This window comes from Petaurus breviceps, unplaced genomic scaffold (assembly GCF_028583685.1).
Source record: "Petaurus breviceps papuanus isolate PSGF00001 unplaced genomic scaffold, PetGlider_PUasm1.0 90897, whole genome shotgun sequence".
Classification (NCBI taxonomy): domain Eukaryota; kingdom Metazoa; phylum Chordata; class Mammalia; order Diprotodontia; family Petauridae; genus Petaurus; species Petaurus breviceps.
Window position 1 is genome coordinate 5316710 of NW_027187374.1, and position 17136 is coordinate 5333845.

General features: G+C 37.2%; 1 long non-coding RNA gene across 4 annotated transcripts in view; it reads left to right on the top strand.

Annotated features, from left to right (window-relative positions):
• The first annotated feature begins 593 nt into the window (after positions 1–593).
• Positions 594–17136, top strand: part of LOC138151428 (uncharacterized) — a 160524-nt gene continuing 143981 nt past the window's right edge. For all 4 annotated transcript variants that reach the window (XR_011165819.1, XR_011165818.1, XR_011165816.1 and 1 more), the window contains exon 1: positions 594–780. This is a non-coding gene — a long non-coding RNA (uncharacterized lncRNA). The remainder of the gene's footprint in view (positions 781–17136) is intronic.

Below are 17136 nucleotides of genomic sequence, written 5' to 3' on the forward strand. Positions count from 1 at the left end.
GCCTTCCTCCCCTCATTGCCCCCTTCACCCCTCCCCCCCCCACTTTTTAGCTTTCTTTTGAGGTTTTCCTCCATTAGATTGTAGGCTTTTTGAGGTCAGGGATTATCTTTCTTTTTATGTCTTTATATCTTCTCCCACCCAAACCCCCACTCTCCTCCCCAACCCACTACACTTAACAAAATGTGTAACTGGATACCTGTCAGATTGTCAGACTTGACTAAAAAAAGGAAAATAACAAACATTAGAGTGGTTACAGGAAAACTGGATCATTAATGTATTTTTGGTAGAACTGTGTATTGGTGTAGTTATTCTGGAAAGCAATTTGGAACTATGATCAAAGAATCATTAAATTTGACCCAGCAATTCCATTTCTAGATCTATACCAAACACAACATCAAATAAAAAGGAAAAGGAGTCAAAAGTATAAATATATTTATGGCAGCTCTTTTTGTTATAGTGAAAAACTGAAAACTAATGGGTAACCATCAAGTTGTTAACAGTTGAGCAAATCATGCACATTAATGGAATGGAATGCTAGTGTGTCTTAAGAAATGATGAATGATACTGTTTTAATGAAAACTAGAAAAACTTGCATAAACTAGTACAGAGTGAAGTAAGTAGAAGAACAACTTATACAGTAGCAGGATCCCTGTAAAAAACAACTCCAAAAAACTTAAGAACTCTGATCAATCCAATGACCAGCTAGGATTCCAGAGAACTGATGAAGCATGTTTTCACCTCTTTACAAAGCTTCAATGAACTCAGAGTGCAGGATACCAGGTATGTTTTTTGAACATAATCAGTTTGGGAATTTGTTTTGCTTGATTTGTATATTTTAAAATAATGGGTTTCCCCCCCTTTTCCCAATAATGGAGTGGAAGGGAGAGAAAATTGATTTTTTGCTCAACATAAAACAACCAATTTGAAATAAAATAGAAGGAATCCTGTTCACCAACTTCTCTAAATTTGCCCTTTATTCCATTCTTTCCTGTCTTCTCTGGCATATAGCCACCACAACCATTTATTTCTCTGATTTTTTATCTCCCTCCTGATTATTTCTTTGATGAATACTAAAGTATTGAGGCTCCTCAGACTAAAAAAAGATCCTCTCTTGATACAACTATCCTCTTAAGTCATTATCCCACACCTCTTTTCCTTTTCATAACCAAATTCTGAGATGTAGTTGTTCATGCTCAATCTCCATTTCTTTACCCCTCACTCACTTCTCAACCCTTTCCAATCAGTTTTGCAGCTTCATTGTTCATCAGAAACTGTTCTCTTGAAAGTTAGGAATAATATCTACATATCAACAAATACCACTTTATGTTCTGTCTTGAGCTCCAGTCCCTTAACACCAATTGGCCTTTGGGAATTTTAAACTGGTGTCTCACAGCAACTCAAACTCACCATGTCCAAAACAGAACTCTTTCTTATCCTACCCACCCACCTACTCCTTCTCTAAACTCCGTTTTTCTGTTGGGGAGGCAAAAAGAGAAGAATGAGTGACATCATTTTTAAGCTATGAATCTAACATCTAACCTCTGGTAATTCTTTCCTTTTCCCAGCTCCTATGATCTCAAACCTACTAAGCTAACTCCTTAATTCTGTTGTCCAACTGAGTCAATCCATTAAAAAAATTTACAGAGTAATCATCTACACATTCTTCTTTGAAGTAGCTTTAATGGGGAAAGGCCATGGTTTTTGTTTGGAAAAATGTTCACTTTATCATTTTAATGATGTATCTATAAAAATATAAATTGGACATATTAAGAATATAAAGCAAAACAAAGTTAATCTATTCCTCAATTATTAGGTAAGCCTCTGCTTCACCTCTAAAGTCAGCTTATATTCAGACTTTTTTATTGTTGTTTACAGATATGTGAATCTCTCTCTCTCTCTCTCTCTCTCTCTCTCTCTCTCTCTCTCTCTCTCTCTCTCTCCATTATTTATATTAGATTTCATTAAGCTGAACTCTGACAGCATAGGAATATTGTCAATCATTTGATCTCTTTCTGACACATCTCAGAATAACAATAAAGCTTCTCTATTGTCTAAATTAAATACAAACTGTGGTCCTTTTACCATGATGATTTATGGTATACTAGGTGGGCAATGCCAAAACATTCAGTAAGGATAAAATATGGATCTTGCCTGCCAAGATCATTGACAATCTTGCTTGTGTTTCTGATTTGGCAGAGAGAATCTTTATGTTTTTTCTTTTGTTTTATACTGGTTGATTTCTGAAAAGAATAACTATATAGTCTGAGAGAGACTTTCACATTGACAGAACTCTTTTTCATGGACAGTACTATGTCCTTATTAGCAACAGATAGAAATAGAAACTTTCTGTAGTCCGCACATCTTAGCAGAGAAACTCTCTTCTTGCAAAGGGGAAAAAAATGCAGTTGAAAAATGAATGTATGAAATTGACCATTCCATCAAATTAATGCAAATACCTTTCTTTCTAACACGCCAGAGGAAGTTAGACTTAAATGTCAGCTGCATCACTGAAGAAAAAAAGAAAACACTTTCTAGGCACTTTGAAATGGATTCTAACTCTCCCTCCTATCCACCCAAGAGAAAACTCCAAACAATCCTAATGTAGGCCAAAGTGCTTTCCAGAATTCGGGGATGGTAGAAAAGGGATAGTCTATCTATAAATATGGCATGAATCTCAACAAAGCTATGTTTCTGTGTGATTGTGTATGCTCATAGAAGTTTTCTTCCATTGTTTACCTGTGTCTAGTCATGTATAATAAGCTTAGTTCAGTGAGAACGTAAAAAGCTTTTAATTTGGCTATAGTTAATTTTAGAAGGAATGAGAGTGTTCATGAAAAAGGAATTGAGGTCAGTTGTCAGCACTTTTTTTTTTCCTCCTCTCAGAAAAAGCCATCCAGGCCATACCAGAGCAAGTAAAGGAAAAAAAAAGAGATAATCAAAAGGGAAAATCCCTCCCACTTCTGAGTTTCTTGTTTTAAAGAAGTTAAACTGAGTAAAAATATGACCCATCAAATAAACCCATATTTACTTATTTAAACCCATATTTATTTAACCCACAAACTAGAAATGATCTTCTGAAAATGAATTTGCAAAAAAAAAAAAAAAAACCCAAAACCTGGAAAGCATTTAGTTGGTTTACATATGAAATTTCATGTTGATCTAATTTTAGATTTTCAAAACAGGCATAAAGAATTTTCATATTTGCAGCTAGTCTCAGAATAGGAGAAAAATGCATCTATTTTTGTTGCCTTTTGTTGACTTTCATTGTTCTTGCTCTCAAAGAAGTTGGTTAACTCCTTAATTCTGTTGTTCAATTTAGTCAATCCATTAAAAAAAATTTTTTTACCAAGTAATTATGTATACATTCTTCTTTGAATTAGTTTTAATGAGAAAAAGGCATGTTTTCTGTTTGACAAAAAGTTCACTTTATCATTTTAAACATGTGTCTATAAAAATATAAATTGTACATGTTAAGAATCTATTCAAAGTAGATGCAGATTGATGGGAAAATTGAAGTGACAACCTTACAATTGCAGTGACAGTATCACTCTGACCTATTAATCCAGTTGTTTTGTTTATCCCCCCCCCCTTTTTTTTTTTGCTTTTTTGGAGGGAAGAAAGTAGGGCAATTAGGGTTAAGTGACTTGCCCAAGGTCACACAGCTAGTTTTTCTTGTGTGTTAAGTGTCCAACGTCGGATTTGAACTCAGGTCCTCCTGGCTCCAGGGCCATTGCTCTATTCACTGCACCCACCTAGCCTCCCCTACTTGCTTATCCCTTTTTAATGGTACAATTTTCCACCTGTCATATGATATGTTAGGTATTATACCCCTTGAATAATGTGAAGTCATAAACTGGCTATCTAAAAGTATTGCTGATCTGTTATCTTGGGTCAGAGTTTAAGGAAAATTTATCTCTGCATATCTACAGCTTATCTCAAACTTTTAAGTCAAGTCAAATCAACAAACACTTTACTAAGCACTTTCAGTATGCCAGACACTGTGCTGAGTGTTAGACATACAAGTAAAAAAGAAAAAGAGTCTGCCAGCCAGGAACTTACATTCTAATAGAGGAAGACAAATAAAAGGAATCAGGTACTTGTATGGAAGCATGATGGTATAGTCCAAAGAATGAAAGATGGCTGGTTCCCCTCCTCAAAATGGAGCTTCTGGAAGGACCTCATCACTGGTGAAGGGGTCCTCAGGGGAAGGGGCAGAAGATACATGAGGGAAGGATATATCTGTCCTTCCTGACTTAGAACTTACAGACCTAGACTTAACATAAGTTATTGTTATAACGCTGTCCTACTTCTCCCTCCTCAAATATATTCCTTTATTGCAGAAGACACCTCAAATGCCTTATGATGAATTTCAGTGTTGCTATTGTCTGTCTGAAAAAAAACCGCAGGTCAACTAGGTGACCAGTAAATAAATAAGGCATGTATTCAGCTTCAAGGAACTGCAATTCAGGACGATGCACAGTCTTATTTAGACAAGGATGCAGGTGAGGAGGGGAAACGGGGCTTCTTATAGGGCATAGTTGTGGGAAGCAGCAGGAGGATTTCTAGTCCAAACACACAGAACAGCTGAACTGTAGGAAGGGGGTGTTGAAGGTGTTGAGGGATTACAAGAACAAGGTGGCTGAAATGTCCTTGTAACTATCCCTGTCGGGGAACAGGGTCAGTCAGAAACTACTGGTCAGAGCAGGGTATTGGCCTAAAGTTTCCTGGGGGTTAACATTCCACCCTTTTTGTCAGAGTGGACGAGGATTTCACCCTAGACCAATGAGGTTTTAGGTTACTTCCAGGTACAGCTGAACCAACACAGTGTTAGTCATGTGGATCTCAATATGAGAAGACACACCTGAAGGCAATATGTGAGTCCCCGAAAGAGGAACAAGGCAAATACAAGAAGAGCGAGGAGTCCCTGAAGAGAGGGTGGGTAACATTGCCAATACCCCAAAGGAACCAACTAAAAAGGTCATCAATCCCCCAAGGATGGGAAAGATCAGATTCAACTTTGCCAGGGAAAGAAACCTCTAAGACAGAAATACCAAAAGACAGATCTTTCACCAAGGGTCATTGGTTGGGAGTGACCTGCCCCCTCCCCCCCCACATCCATTTAATCACCTTGAATCTCAGATATCCTACATAGCCATCTGATCTGGGAGTAAGTATCTTCTCTTGGACATTCTGGAATAGGTGATCTCATTCACTCTTCTTCAGCAGGTTTGCTTCTTTGGTTCCATATAACTTGAATGTTCTTACTACATTCTTTTTTTTTTTTTTGGAGGGTGGAAGGCAGGGCAATTAGGAGTAAGAGACTTGCCCAAGGTCACACAGCTAGTAAGTGTGTCAAGTGCCTGAGGCCACATTTGAACTTGGGTCCTCCTGACTCCAGCGTTGGTACTTTATTCACTGCATCACCTAGCTGCCCTGTCTTATTACATTCTTTACAAAACAGTTCTCAATCCAATTTAGTAAAACCTCTTAAAATTTTACTCACCTAATAACCAGTTCATGTAGTAAAAAACTATCTTAACCTTATGGTTCTGATAACATTGAACTAGGAACCCATACTTCACTTAAAATTTCAGAGAATTTCAGTTCTTAAATACCCCTTGTTGTTTCTAGCTTTATCCAAACTCTGTGCCTGACATAAACACAACTAACAACAAGCTAAATGAAGAATCTTAAGAAAGGATCTATAAGAAATTGACTCAAAAAATCCCTCCTTGTTAAAGATCTTGTATTTACCAAAGTAGATGTGTAAGTTGGGCTGAGTACCTTTCTAAGTTTGCATTGATTCCAGTATGATTTAGCTTTCTATGATGCTAGTTAGTAAACTGTTACATTGATATATGTAAGAAATTTAAATACCAGTTGAAAAATCCAGAGCTAAATATTTAAAAATTCCACAGAAAGCAGATTTCTTAAAACTTTTAAAATTATATATATTCATCTGATATTGCTGCTTTCTCAAAATTTTACTCAATTTTTTTATCTGCAGTTATTTAGACCTCTAAATTTTAAAATTTATTCCAAATTTTCCCTTTTAAAACTTTAGTTTTGAATCACTGACAATGATTCTAATCTAGACATGTAACCAGTTAGAAATCCACCTATCAACTAGCTTATATTTTTTCAACTTTTTTTGCAAGAATAAAATGACATACTTTATCAAATGTTTTACCAAAATATAGATAAATTATATATATGGCACTGCTCTATTTGACAGTTTGGTAACCCCATCAAAGTAAGAAGTAGACTAAGTTGGAAGTCATCCGTTCTTATTGAAGCCATACTGGATTGTTTAAAAAAAGCACTGATTTCTCTTCCAAATGTCCAATAATCATCTCTTAAATTATACCTTCTAAAATTTTTCAACATTTTGAATTCAAGATCATTGGCATAGAATGTGAATATTATCTCCTCTTTGTTTTTTGAAAATTGGTAAAATTTTTATCCCACTCCTGTCTTGTATTACTTCTTCTGTCCTCCCAAAGCTTTCAAAATATCCCTAACAGTGGTCAGCAATCATATCCATCAGTTCTTGCAGTACTTAAGGGTTTTAGGTCAAGTGGCTAGAATTCACCAAGGGCAATTGGGTGCACTCCTACTATCTTTTTATTTTTATTGGGTATTACTTCCCTAGCAGTCTTTTTATTTGTTATTTCTAGCCCAAAGTCCACTTTCCTTGGTAGAGAAAACAGATGTAAAATAACTGAGCAGTCTCGTATTTCTCTGATGACTTACTACCATCTCATCCAACACAAGGAGTCCTATCTCTTTTTTGATCCTTCCTCTTTCCCAAGTATTGCTGTTATTTAGTTGTTTTCATTCATGCCCAACTCTTTGTGACCTTTTGGAGGGGGGGGGGGGTTTCTTGGCAAAGATACTGGAGTGGTTTGCCATTGTCTTCTTCAGCTCATTTTACCGATGAGTAAGACAAACACAGTTAAATGACTTGCCTGGGGTGACACAACTAGTGAGTGTCTGAGGCCAAATTTGAATGCAGGCTTTCCTGACTCCAAGCCGGGCACTCTATCCACTGTGCCACTTAGCTTCCCTTTCCCAAACATAACTGAAACAAAACAAAACAAACTCTCTTTCCCACCTCCAACTTGCTATTTTTACTTGCTAGTCTCAATTAATTCTGAGTCTTAGCCCTACAGACATTTTTCTTTAAAGCCCATGCAGTCCTTTTTTTTTGTTGTTTTTTGGAGGGCAATTGGGGTTAAGTGACTTGCCCAAGGTCGCATGGCTAGTTTTTGTGTTAAGTGTCTGAGGCCGGATTTGAACTCAGGTCCTCCTGACTCCAGGGCCGATGCTCTATTCCATGCCATCCTTTTATAAGTAATCCTTTGTTACCTTCCTTTGCTCTCATCTTCTCCACAGGACCTGGATCTTTTATTTCATTGCTAGAAGGGACTGCAATTGAGGAAACCCCCTTCACCAAAACAAAGTGAAAACTGTTCTGCAACTTACAATTTTATCATTTCCTAAAAGGGCTGAGTGGTTAAAGGATTTGCCCAGGGTCACACTTGCCCATCTCACATTTTTTGAATAATGTATAACCATTTTGAATCATATTCCAGTCATAGATTTTAGCCCAATATGCGTCTCAGTGATACTTGTGAAATCAAAATTACTTACTTGGCTTAGAACCAATGGTTCAACTTTCTTCTTTCCTAAATTTTGGGAAGAAAGGAAACAAAAGAGCATTTGTTAAGCCCCTACTATTTGCTAGGCATTGCACTGTTTTAAAAATGTTATTTTTGATCTTTAGAATAACTCTGGGAGGTAGGTGTTATTATTATCCCTATTTTGCAGCTGAGAAAACTGAGGCAAACAGAGGTTAACTGATTTATCCTGAGTCATATATCTAGTAAGTGGCTGACATCACATTTGAACTCAGGTCTTCTTGACTCCAGGTCCAATCCTATGTCCACTGTACCACTTAGCTCTCTCTGCTTTGTTGATAGACACTTGAGACCACTGCTTCTACTATTGCATTTCTTCTTGGATGTTGTCTCCCATGAACTTCTGGGTATTTATACCACTATTCTTCTTTTATCATAGCTATGAGTTATATATCTAGCCCTAATCTCTTTCCTGATTTCCAGTCGTGCATCTCAAAGTGTATATTCGACGTCTTGAACTAGAAATACCATAGATATCTCAAATTCAACATGTCCAAAATGGAATTATCTCCCCCTCCAAAAAAAATCCCCTTTTCATAACTTCCTACTTATTATCCTGGGCACCACCTTCCTCCCAGTCACATAGGCTCACAGCCTAGTTGTCATCTTCAGTCATTTAATCAATAAACATTTTTCAAGCATCTACTATGTCCCAAGCACCATACTAATCATTGGAGATACAGATATGAAAAAGAAACACAGTCTTTGCTCTCACCAAAGCTGTAAAGGGGAGAGGGGTACAAAAAGCACCTGGCATGGGGTATGATGGGGTCAAGGAGAGCAACTGAGGGGGAAAGGAAGACTTGGCTAACTTGGGAGACCTCTTTGAATGGAAGCTTTGGGAGAAACTTTTTGCTTCTTGATTCCTCACTGTCTCTCATCCCATCCTATATCCATTCAACTGTCAACTCCCGTTCTATCATCTCACCATGTCTCAGATATTCTCTCTCCTCTCCTCTGACACTGCCACCACCCTGGTGCAGGCCCTAATAACCTCCTATCTATAGATTATGGCAATAACCTGCTGGTTGTTGTCTCTAATTACTCCACCCTCTACTCAGCTCTCAAATTGATCTTCCTAAAGCAAAAGTTTGACATATCACCCCCTACTCCATTTTATCAATTCCAATGACTCCCTATTACCTCTATGTTCAAATATAAAAATCCTGTTTGACCTTTGTAAGCCTTCATGACCTGAACCTTTCCTACCTTACTTTCTACTTCTTACTCTGTGATCCAATGAAACTGGCCTCTTTGCTATTCCTTGAACAAGACATTTCCCCCTGACTTGAGTATTTTCATTGGGTATCATCCATGCCCAGAAGACTCTGCCTCCTTATCTTTGTCTCCTGGATTCCTTGGCTTCCTTCAAGTGTCAACTAAAGTCCCACTTTTGGCAGGAAGCCTTTCCCAATATTCTTTAATCTTAGAGCCTTGTCTCTGAGATTATCTCCAATTTGTCTTGAATATATCTTGTTTGTATATAGTTGTTTGCATGTTGTCTCCCAGTTTTAGCCCGTGAGTCTCTTGAGAGCAGGGATTTTTTTTTCCTTTCTCTGTAATCTCCAGTGTTTAGCACAATGGATAGCATGTGTTAGATGCTTAATAGATATTTATTGATTTGATTTGATGTACAAAAAAGTAAATGTAAGATTTATATGTATATATATATATGTAATAGGACACTGGAGATGAGGGTCTTATGCTTATCTGCTGAACATGAGAGGGCTTACAACTTCCTCATTCTTAAGAGATTGAAAGGTAAAGAGCTCCTCTGAGAGGCTCTGAAAAATTTGGTTAACTGGTGCTACTACCTTCTCCCCAAATCCTGTACTCCCCACCCCAGTGACCTTGAAGCACAGAGTGATGAGATGAGATAGTAGCTAGACTATGGTGTAACTGTTAAGCAGCTGCAGACTTCCCCATTTTCCAACAACCACACTAGTGACATCTAAAATTTTTCTTTGGGAGAGCACTGAACTCTATTTCTAGCCTTTGCTCTTAGAGAATATGGCTGATTTGTTTTCTTGTTTTTTGCCATGTTCTGTGAAAGAAATAAGTTTCTCCAATGTAATGTGTCTGTTTAATACACTGATAGCTTGTGTGTGTGCCCATGGGATTAAATGCCGTGGGGAGAGGTAGGCAAGTGTGCAGTGGGTACCTAGAGAGAGATTAGATGTGGTTGAAGCTGAATGATGCTTCCTAGAAGAAATATGGAACCAGTCTCATGGGTAAATGAAAAGATGTATTTTATATCCATATTTTGTAACTCTCCAAGAGTAGAAGAAAAGATCTTATGAATTAGAACCAAGTAAAACTAGGCACAACCAGTGCCTAAAGCAGTTCACGTTGAGAAAGCAAAGATAGAGCCAGAGTGACTTTCCCAGATCTAAGGCACCTTCTGTCCTTTTCTTCACCCCAGGAAAGTTCAATGAAATCCTTCCCCTGAAAAGGAATTCAAGGGTGAGAACTTGAAAGAAAGTGTAGCATAGCTGCTTGGGCCATATTCCCAGACTGGAATTTCAGTCAGCTTTTGTATGAACAGTAGACCTCTTGCCTTGTAAATCTCAGTTGTAATAGAATCAGCAACAAGCACTTTGCTACATGAGAGGAACTAAAATGACATTTAAAACCTCTTCTTAAGTTAGAAGTTCAACTAGAGAGGGATTGACTTCAATCCGAAGTTTACAGTCAAAGGCTTCAACATTGGTTGGAGAAGGTCTGTTGATAAAACTGTGAAAATGTTCAGCCCATCTCTTCAGATTCATATCTACATCACTAATCAATGTGACTCCATCAGCACTAAGAAGCTGAGGTGTACCATAGGTCTTTGGCCCATAAATAGCCTTCAGGGTATCATAGTAGCCCTTTGGATTGTCACTATAAGTGTAAAACTAAATTTCATCTGCCTTCTTACTAAGCCAAGAGTCTCACTAAGCTTTGCTTATATATTACTTCTGATGTAGTTAAATGCTATCTTCTTATAGACTACCCTGTTGGTGAACCAGGGGTTCTCATTTTTTACTTAGCAGTTTATGAATTTCCCCATCATTTTTGCCAAACCAGTATTGATGTTTGTGAGTGTTCTGACCCAGATAAGTAAATGCAGTGTTGTATACCAATTCTCTGAAAGGTGGTCATTCCTGTTCTGCTCCACTGTTGCCAAGCATGTTTTGGCTCAGTTTTCCCTCCAAGTCAACAACAAACTGTTCCAGTTCAGAGAATTGCTCTAATCTGTTGGCTCTAAGTCCTCTGATAGGCATCTTGACTTGGGGCTACTGCTTTTGTTAAATGCAATGTTTAACTCAGAGAAGATATGTCTATGATCTAGCATGTCTATATATGTCTAGCACTCTGCACCACATATTGCCATCATCACTCTCACATCCTGTCGGCCTCTTCTCCTTACAATGACAAAATCTATTAAATGTTAATGTTTGTTGAGAGGGTGAAGTTTTATTCCATTAAGGTAAATGGAAGACAGTGGTGATGAGAAGGTCATGAGATACACAAGTCTTCAGTAACAAGTGACCATCACTGTTGCTGTTTCCAACTCTATTCCTCCCAAGAACTCCCCACCATGTCTGGTAGTCGGTGCCTACTCTTTCATTAAAGTCATTCAGTATTACAAGCTTGTCCTCTGTCAGTACCTTGATGATGAGAATCTTAAGGTCTTCATAATTTTTTTCTTTGATCTATTAGAGTTCATTATGTTGAGAGCATGTACACTGATGATGGTGGAAAGGTGCTTTCCTCCAAGTGGCAATTGCATTGTTATGAGCTTGTCATTCACTCCTTTTAGTAAGGATAAAAACTTGTTTTGACTAAATTAATTTTGATTGCAAAACCTATGCCAGCTTCAAGGTGTTCCCTTTTACTGTGGCCATTCCAGAAAATTGTATATCAAGTTTCAACTTTGGTAAGCTGGCCTTTATTTGATAGCCTTGCTTCATTCGGGGCTACTATTTGGATGTGATATGTGCTGAGTTCTCTTGCAACAAGAACTGTTAATTGTTTAGGTCTACTGTATTTCATGTCATCCACAAGTGTACACACATTCCATGTACCAATAGTTAGTGGAATCATCTTTGCAAAAATTTTTACACTTTTTTTTTGCATTTTGCCTGTGGAATAAGACTCATACACTAATGCATCATGTAGGATCAGTGGGTGAAGGTTGGGTGAAGCAGACAATTTTCAGTACACATTTTCTAGGAACTTCCTCACAACAGGGAAGGGGTAGGGACCTGAGGCCTTGAGGCCACATGTGGTCTTCTAGGTCCTTGGGTGCAGCTTTTTTATCGTGCAGAAGTTTTACAGAATAAATCCTTTTATTAAGAGGATTTATTCTGTGAAGTTTTGATTCAGTCAAAAGGCCACACTTGAGGATGTAGAAGGCTACATGTGGCCTCAAGGCCACAGGTTCCCCACTCCTGCACCAGGAGGTGAGCAAAGCAGTCCTTCAAAAAGGATGCTCAACAGGCAGACTTCAGAAAATCCTGGAAAAACTTATATGAAGTGATGCTGAGTGAGGGAAGCAAAACCATGAGAACATTGTACACAGTTACAGATACATTGTGTGATGACTAACTTTGATATATTTGCCTTTTCTCACCAATACAAAGTTCTAAGAAACCTCCAAAAGGCTCATTATGGAAAATGCTATCCACATCCTGAGAAAGAATTACAGAATCAGAAAGCAGATCAAAGCATAGTATTTGCTCTCTCTTCTTTGTTGTGTTTTGTTTCTTCTTGCTCACGGTTAATTCCATTGGTTATAATTCTCCTTTACAACATGTCTAATGTAAACAATATATTTCATATGAATGTACATGTAGAACTTACATCAGATTCCATTCTGGGTGGAAAGGAGGGAGGCAGAGAAAATTTAAAACTCAAAGGCTTGTGGAACTGAATGATGTAAACTAAAAATATTTTTTTTTTAAAAGAATGCTCAGACACCAGGAGGTTGCCAAATCCCTCTACTACTTCAGTCCATTGAGAAGACCAACCTATGCTCTGGGCCAATTGTATGCAGGATTGTGACTAGAGCTCCCAGTGTATCTATACCTGGGTTACAAATTCCTGAAGGTTTGTAGACTCACCCCAGGGAATGTGTGATCAATCAATCATAGGATAGGAAGGTGATCACATTCTACTTTCCCCATAATCTATCCTATGCTTTGTCTCCAATGCAACTGGATCTACCTTTCAACCATTAAAGTCCACAATTTCCCTACTGTAAACCCTCAACTCACTCTATAAGTGTCCAACATTTTGCTTTCTGTGTCTGGCATTGGGTCCCAGTTATAACTTAACTATGACCCTGGTAGCAACTGAACAGGCGTTATTGGAAAATTCTGTGCCCAGTATATCCATCTCTTGCCCTCAAGATCACCTTGTGGCTGTGTAAGGATCCTTTTACAAATTGGGCTGTGGGCCCTGGGGCCCTGATGAGTGATTAAGTTAAGTACTCTATTGGTTATTGAACCATTCTTGAAGTTAGGAAGTCCTCAGTTCCAGTTCTGCCTTAGATGGCTTGAGTGGTCCTATAAAGAGATGAGTCCAGAAGACCGTAGTAGTAATCAATGCTCATTATAGATCATACTCCTAACTGCTACCAGAGCAGTACTCATCTGAGACTGAGAAATACAAAACAATGTATCTAAGACAGGAGGAAACCAGCAGAATAATGACCAGAGAAATGACCTGCACAGTAGTTACCACTGGAACAACTTATCAGAGACCACAGGACCAGCATGATGACACCACAAGAAGACACTGGTGATCTATCCTATTAGAGGTAGGAGTTACCTTTCTCCACAGGACTTCCCCATGTGTAGGTGTCTAATGTCTGATCCCAATAAATATTCCTTTCCCCAAAAGATGTGTGTGTGTGTGTGTGTGTGTGCAAGCCCTAAGTTTACTGTGAGAATTTCATATTGCATATCTTCTGCTCTGCTATTTTATTAAATTATTTCACTTTGCACTAACTACATATTCTGGTTGATAAGAAAAAGAAGTTTTCAAAAAAAAAAGTAAAGAAAAACATATGGATGGACCACCTAAGCAGCTATCTTGAGGGGCTACTAGGTAGCACAGTGAATAGAGCACTGGCCCTGGAGTCAGGATGACCTGAGTTCAAATCCGGCCTCAGACACTTAACACAAAAAACTAGCCATGTGACCTTGGGCCCTTAACCCCAATTGTCTTACCTTCCCCCCTCCAAAAAGCAAAAAAAAAAGAAAAAGAAAAAGAAGTTTTATTTAATATTATTATGTAAATATTACTTTAAATTATTATTTATTATATTAACAGTATTTATTAATGTTGTTCATTATATATCAACATTATTTAATAACTGTTATTTTGAGTGGATATCATCCCTCTGTGTACCTTGTAAGTGGTACACCTATTCTGGAGGTCCCATTTTGAGAGCTGGGTATTCAAAGTGCTAGATAATTTACTGTAACAAATTCTTGGCTGGTCTCCTTGACTCCAAATCCCTTAAGCACACTACAGTCATCATAACCTACATCCATACTTACACATACACACAAACACACACACAAGGAGAGTAAAAGGCAGACAGAGACAGAGAGAACACTCCCTCAATCAAAATGCTTTAATGACTCTGTGTTTCAGTTGTGTCAAATCTGGACTTCACATGGCTTTTAAATGCCTCTCCATAATGTACTTTCATTTAGCATGTGTTAACTACTATAGTCAGATATTGCTTTCTTTTTATTACTCTTCTCATATCGAATGCCTTCTCCTTTTATATTAGCTTATATGAAGCCTACGTGTCTTTCAAAGCATCTCAAGTCCCATCTTCTCCACAAAGCTTTCCATCATCATTCTCTCTCTCTACAATCAATCACTATAACATTTAGAGTTTGTAATACATAGTTTACAGTGGCATTAATGTCTGTTCTATTTTATGCACTATTTTCCATATGTGTTAATTTCAGTTCCTTAAAGGCAGGGACTATGAAATATTTTATCTATATATCCTATAGTGCTTAGAAGAGTGTTGAATGTGGCTAATTAATATTGGCTATTTTATATGTCATAATATAACATTATATTTTAAACAGTAATCAAAACATTTACTTTCACCTTCTGAATCCATTAAGCATTTCTTTCCTTCTTTTGCATTCATGATGACATTTTCCAATGACATTTTTTGGAGGTTAAAATTTGTGAGATGCCTATGATTTTAGGACAGTGAAGCTCATACATTAATGTATCATGTAGGACCAACAACTTGTTAGAAGTATCAAAATTTCATGACTAACATGTTGATCTCTAGGAACACAAAACTAATCTCATCCCCACCTTAAATACTGAAGAAATCCTCAGTAAAGAATAGTCTCACTTTAGAAGTTTGCTTTCTCCCTGAAACTGCCAACAGATGACTGCCAAATTCTAAATAGTCTAACAATAACAGTTCTACTCTGTTCTTTATTTTAAAAAAATCATTTTCAGATTTCTGAAAACAGTTTCATTTTCTTTCTGGAGAAGTTTAAAACTCATAAAACTAGTACAGTACCACACACTCTAGAACCTAGAATAGTGTGAATAAAAATGGCATATTTTGAAAATGTATTTTTTTCTTATTAGCTTGTCATATATTTTCAAAGGACAAAGGAATTTTTCCTTTGCTTTGATTGTGGGAACCTCCACCCAATTCTATTCTGATGCCTCACTGGGGTATGGCTACTAGATTCTCAAAAGCTCTGCCAGGACTATGCAATCTCTAGCAAGTTCTACCATGTTAGAACGACTTTGAGTATGGTTCCAATGACAGACTATGTTCATTGAAATCCACTTTAGCTAAATATGGAAGAGCTCATCATCCAAAGAGTTGGTCATTTGGTCATGTTTTCCCACCATGATTGCCCAAGCTCTTTTTTTAAATTTCTGTAGTGATGGTGGAAGATTAGCAGAAAAGGAGGAGATTGCTAAGAATCAGAAGTTTTTACACCTGTTAAAAACAGATCAATAGAGAAGCTGCACAATGGGGTGCATATAAACCTAAGCAGGTCACATAACCTCTCAGTGCTTTAGAGAACTCTTTAAGACTATAATTAGTAGAAAACGTGTTGACCTACATTGCTATAGGGAATTTCCTCATCCACAAATTCCCTATACCAATGAAATCTCAGGTCCAGTATGTATCTCTGTAAACATTCATTTAGGTTATATTACTCTGTATGTGGAATCCTTGCTTAGTGGCTAATGAATTCATATACTACTGGAGGATTTGAGTTAGAGTCATCTTGGCATGAAACCAGAAGATAATAAAAAGTGTATCTAAATAGAAAAGTTGCTCACAGGTTCTACTTTGAGAAACCAATAAAAGTTTTGGCAGCAGTCATTTTACTGTAAAAGTAAAGGCAGCAATGAACACTATCTGATGGGTTATTTGTTCTGTTTATATTCCAGTTCTTATAAATATTTTCAAAAAGACTGTGAAGAAAAAAATTGTTGCTTGTGCACCAATATCTATGGCAGAGGATGAGGAAGTAGAAAAAGTAGAACACAATGAGACCCTCTGAATTAAATTAACATACACTATATTTTGATGGGAAGGCTGGTGTAATTTGGGACACTGAAAATTACATTGGAAAACATGGTTGAGGAGCAAGAAATTAGGGAGGCAAAAGGAATACAGAAAATAGGTGCATACAGGTATCCATGTATATATAACATATATGATATATAATATATAAATATATATCATGAATACTTTCTTCATGAAGAAAGTCAGAAGGTACTAGAAATGATAAGCACAAAATAAAATTCCAAAAAATTAAATTTGCTTATCACTTTTTAAACAATAAAGTATTTTTATTTTTTTTACTGCTTTTTTGGAGGAGGAAAGGTAGGGCAATTGGGGTTAAGTGACTTGCCCAAGGTCATACAGCTTGTAAGTGTTATTTGAACTCAGGTCCTCATGACTCCAGGGCCAGTACTCTATTCACTGTGCCACCTGGTTGCCCCAATAAAGTATTTTAATTAAATATACAAATTTAGTTTTTTAGATATAGTACTTAAGAGACTGCAGTATAGTGTACACATAACCTTTTATGTACTGGGAAACCAAAAAATTTGTGTGACTCACTTTATTGTGATATTTGCTTTATTGCAGTGGTCTGGAATTAAACTCACAATATTTTCAAGGTATGCCTGTAATGGACAAATCTTATAAATTCTCCCTAATAAATGCAGAAGTAAAATAAGTATACCTCCTTTCTCCTCTGTTGTCTGAGAAATGTTTGGAATTTCTAGTGACATTGAGACAACTTTACCTCCCACCTTCTACCTAAGTTTATTTAGTCCCAGAATGTAATCATAAAGTGTTAATGAAGTCTTAAACTCCCAATATGTTTGTGTGCATGTACACATACATATACACATACATATGCATATG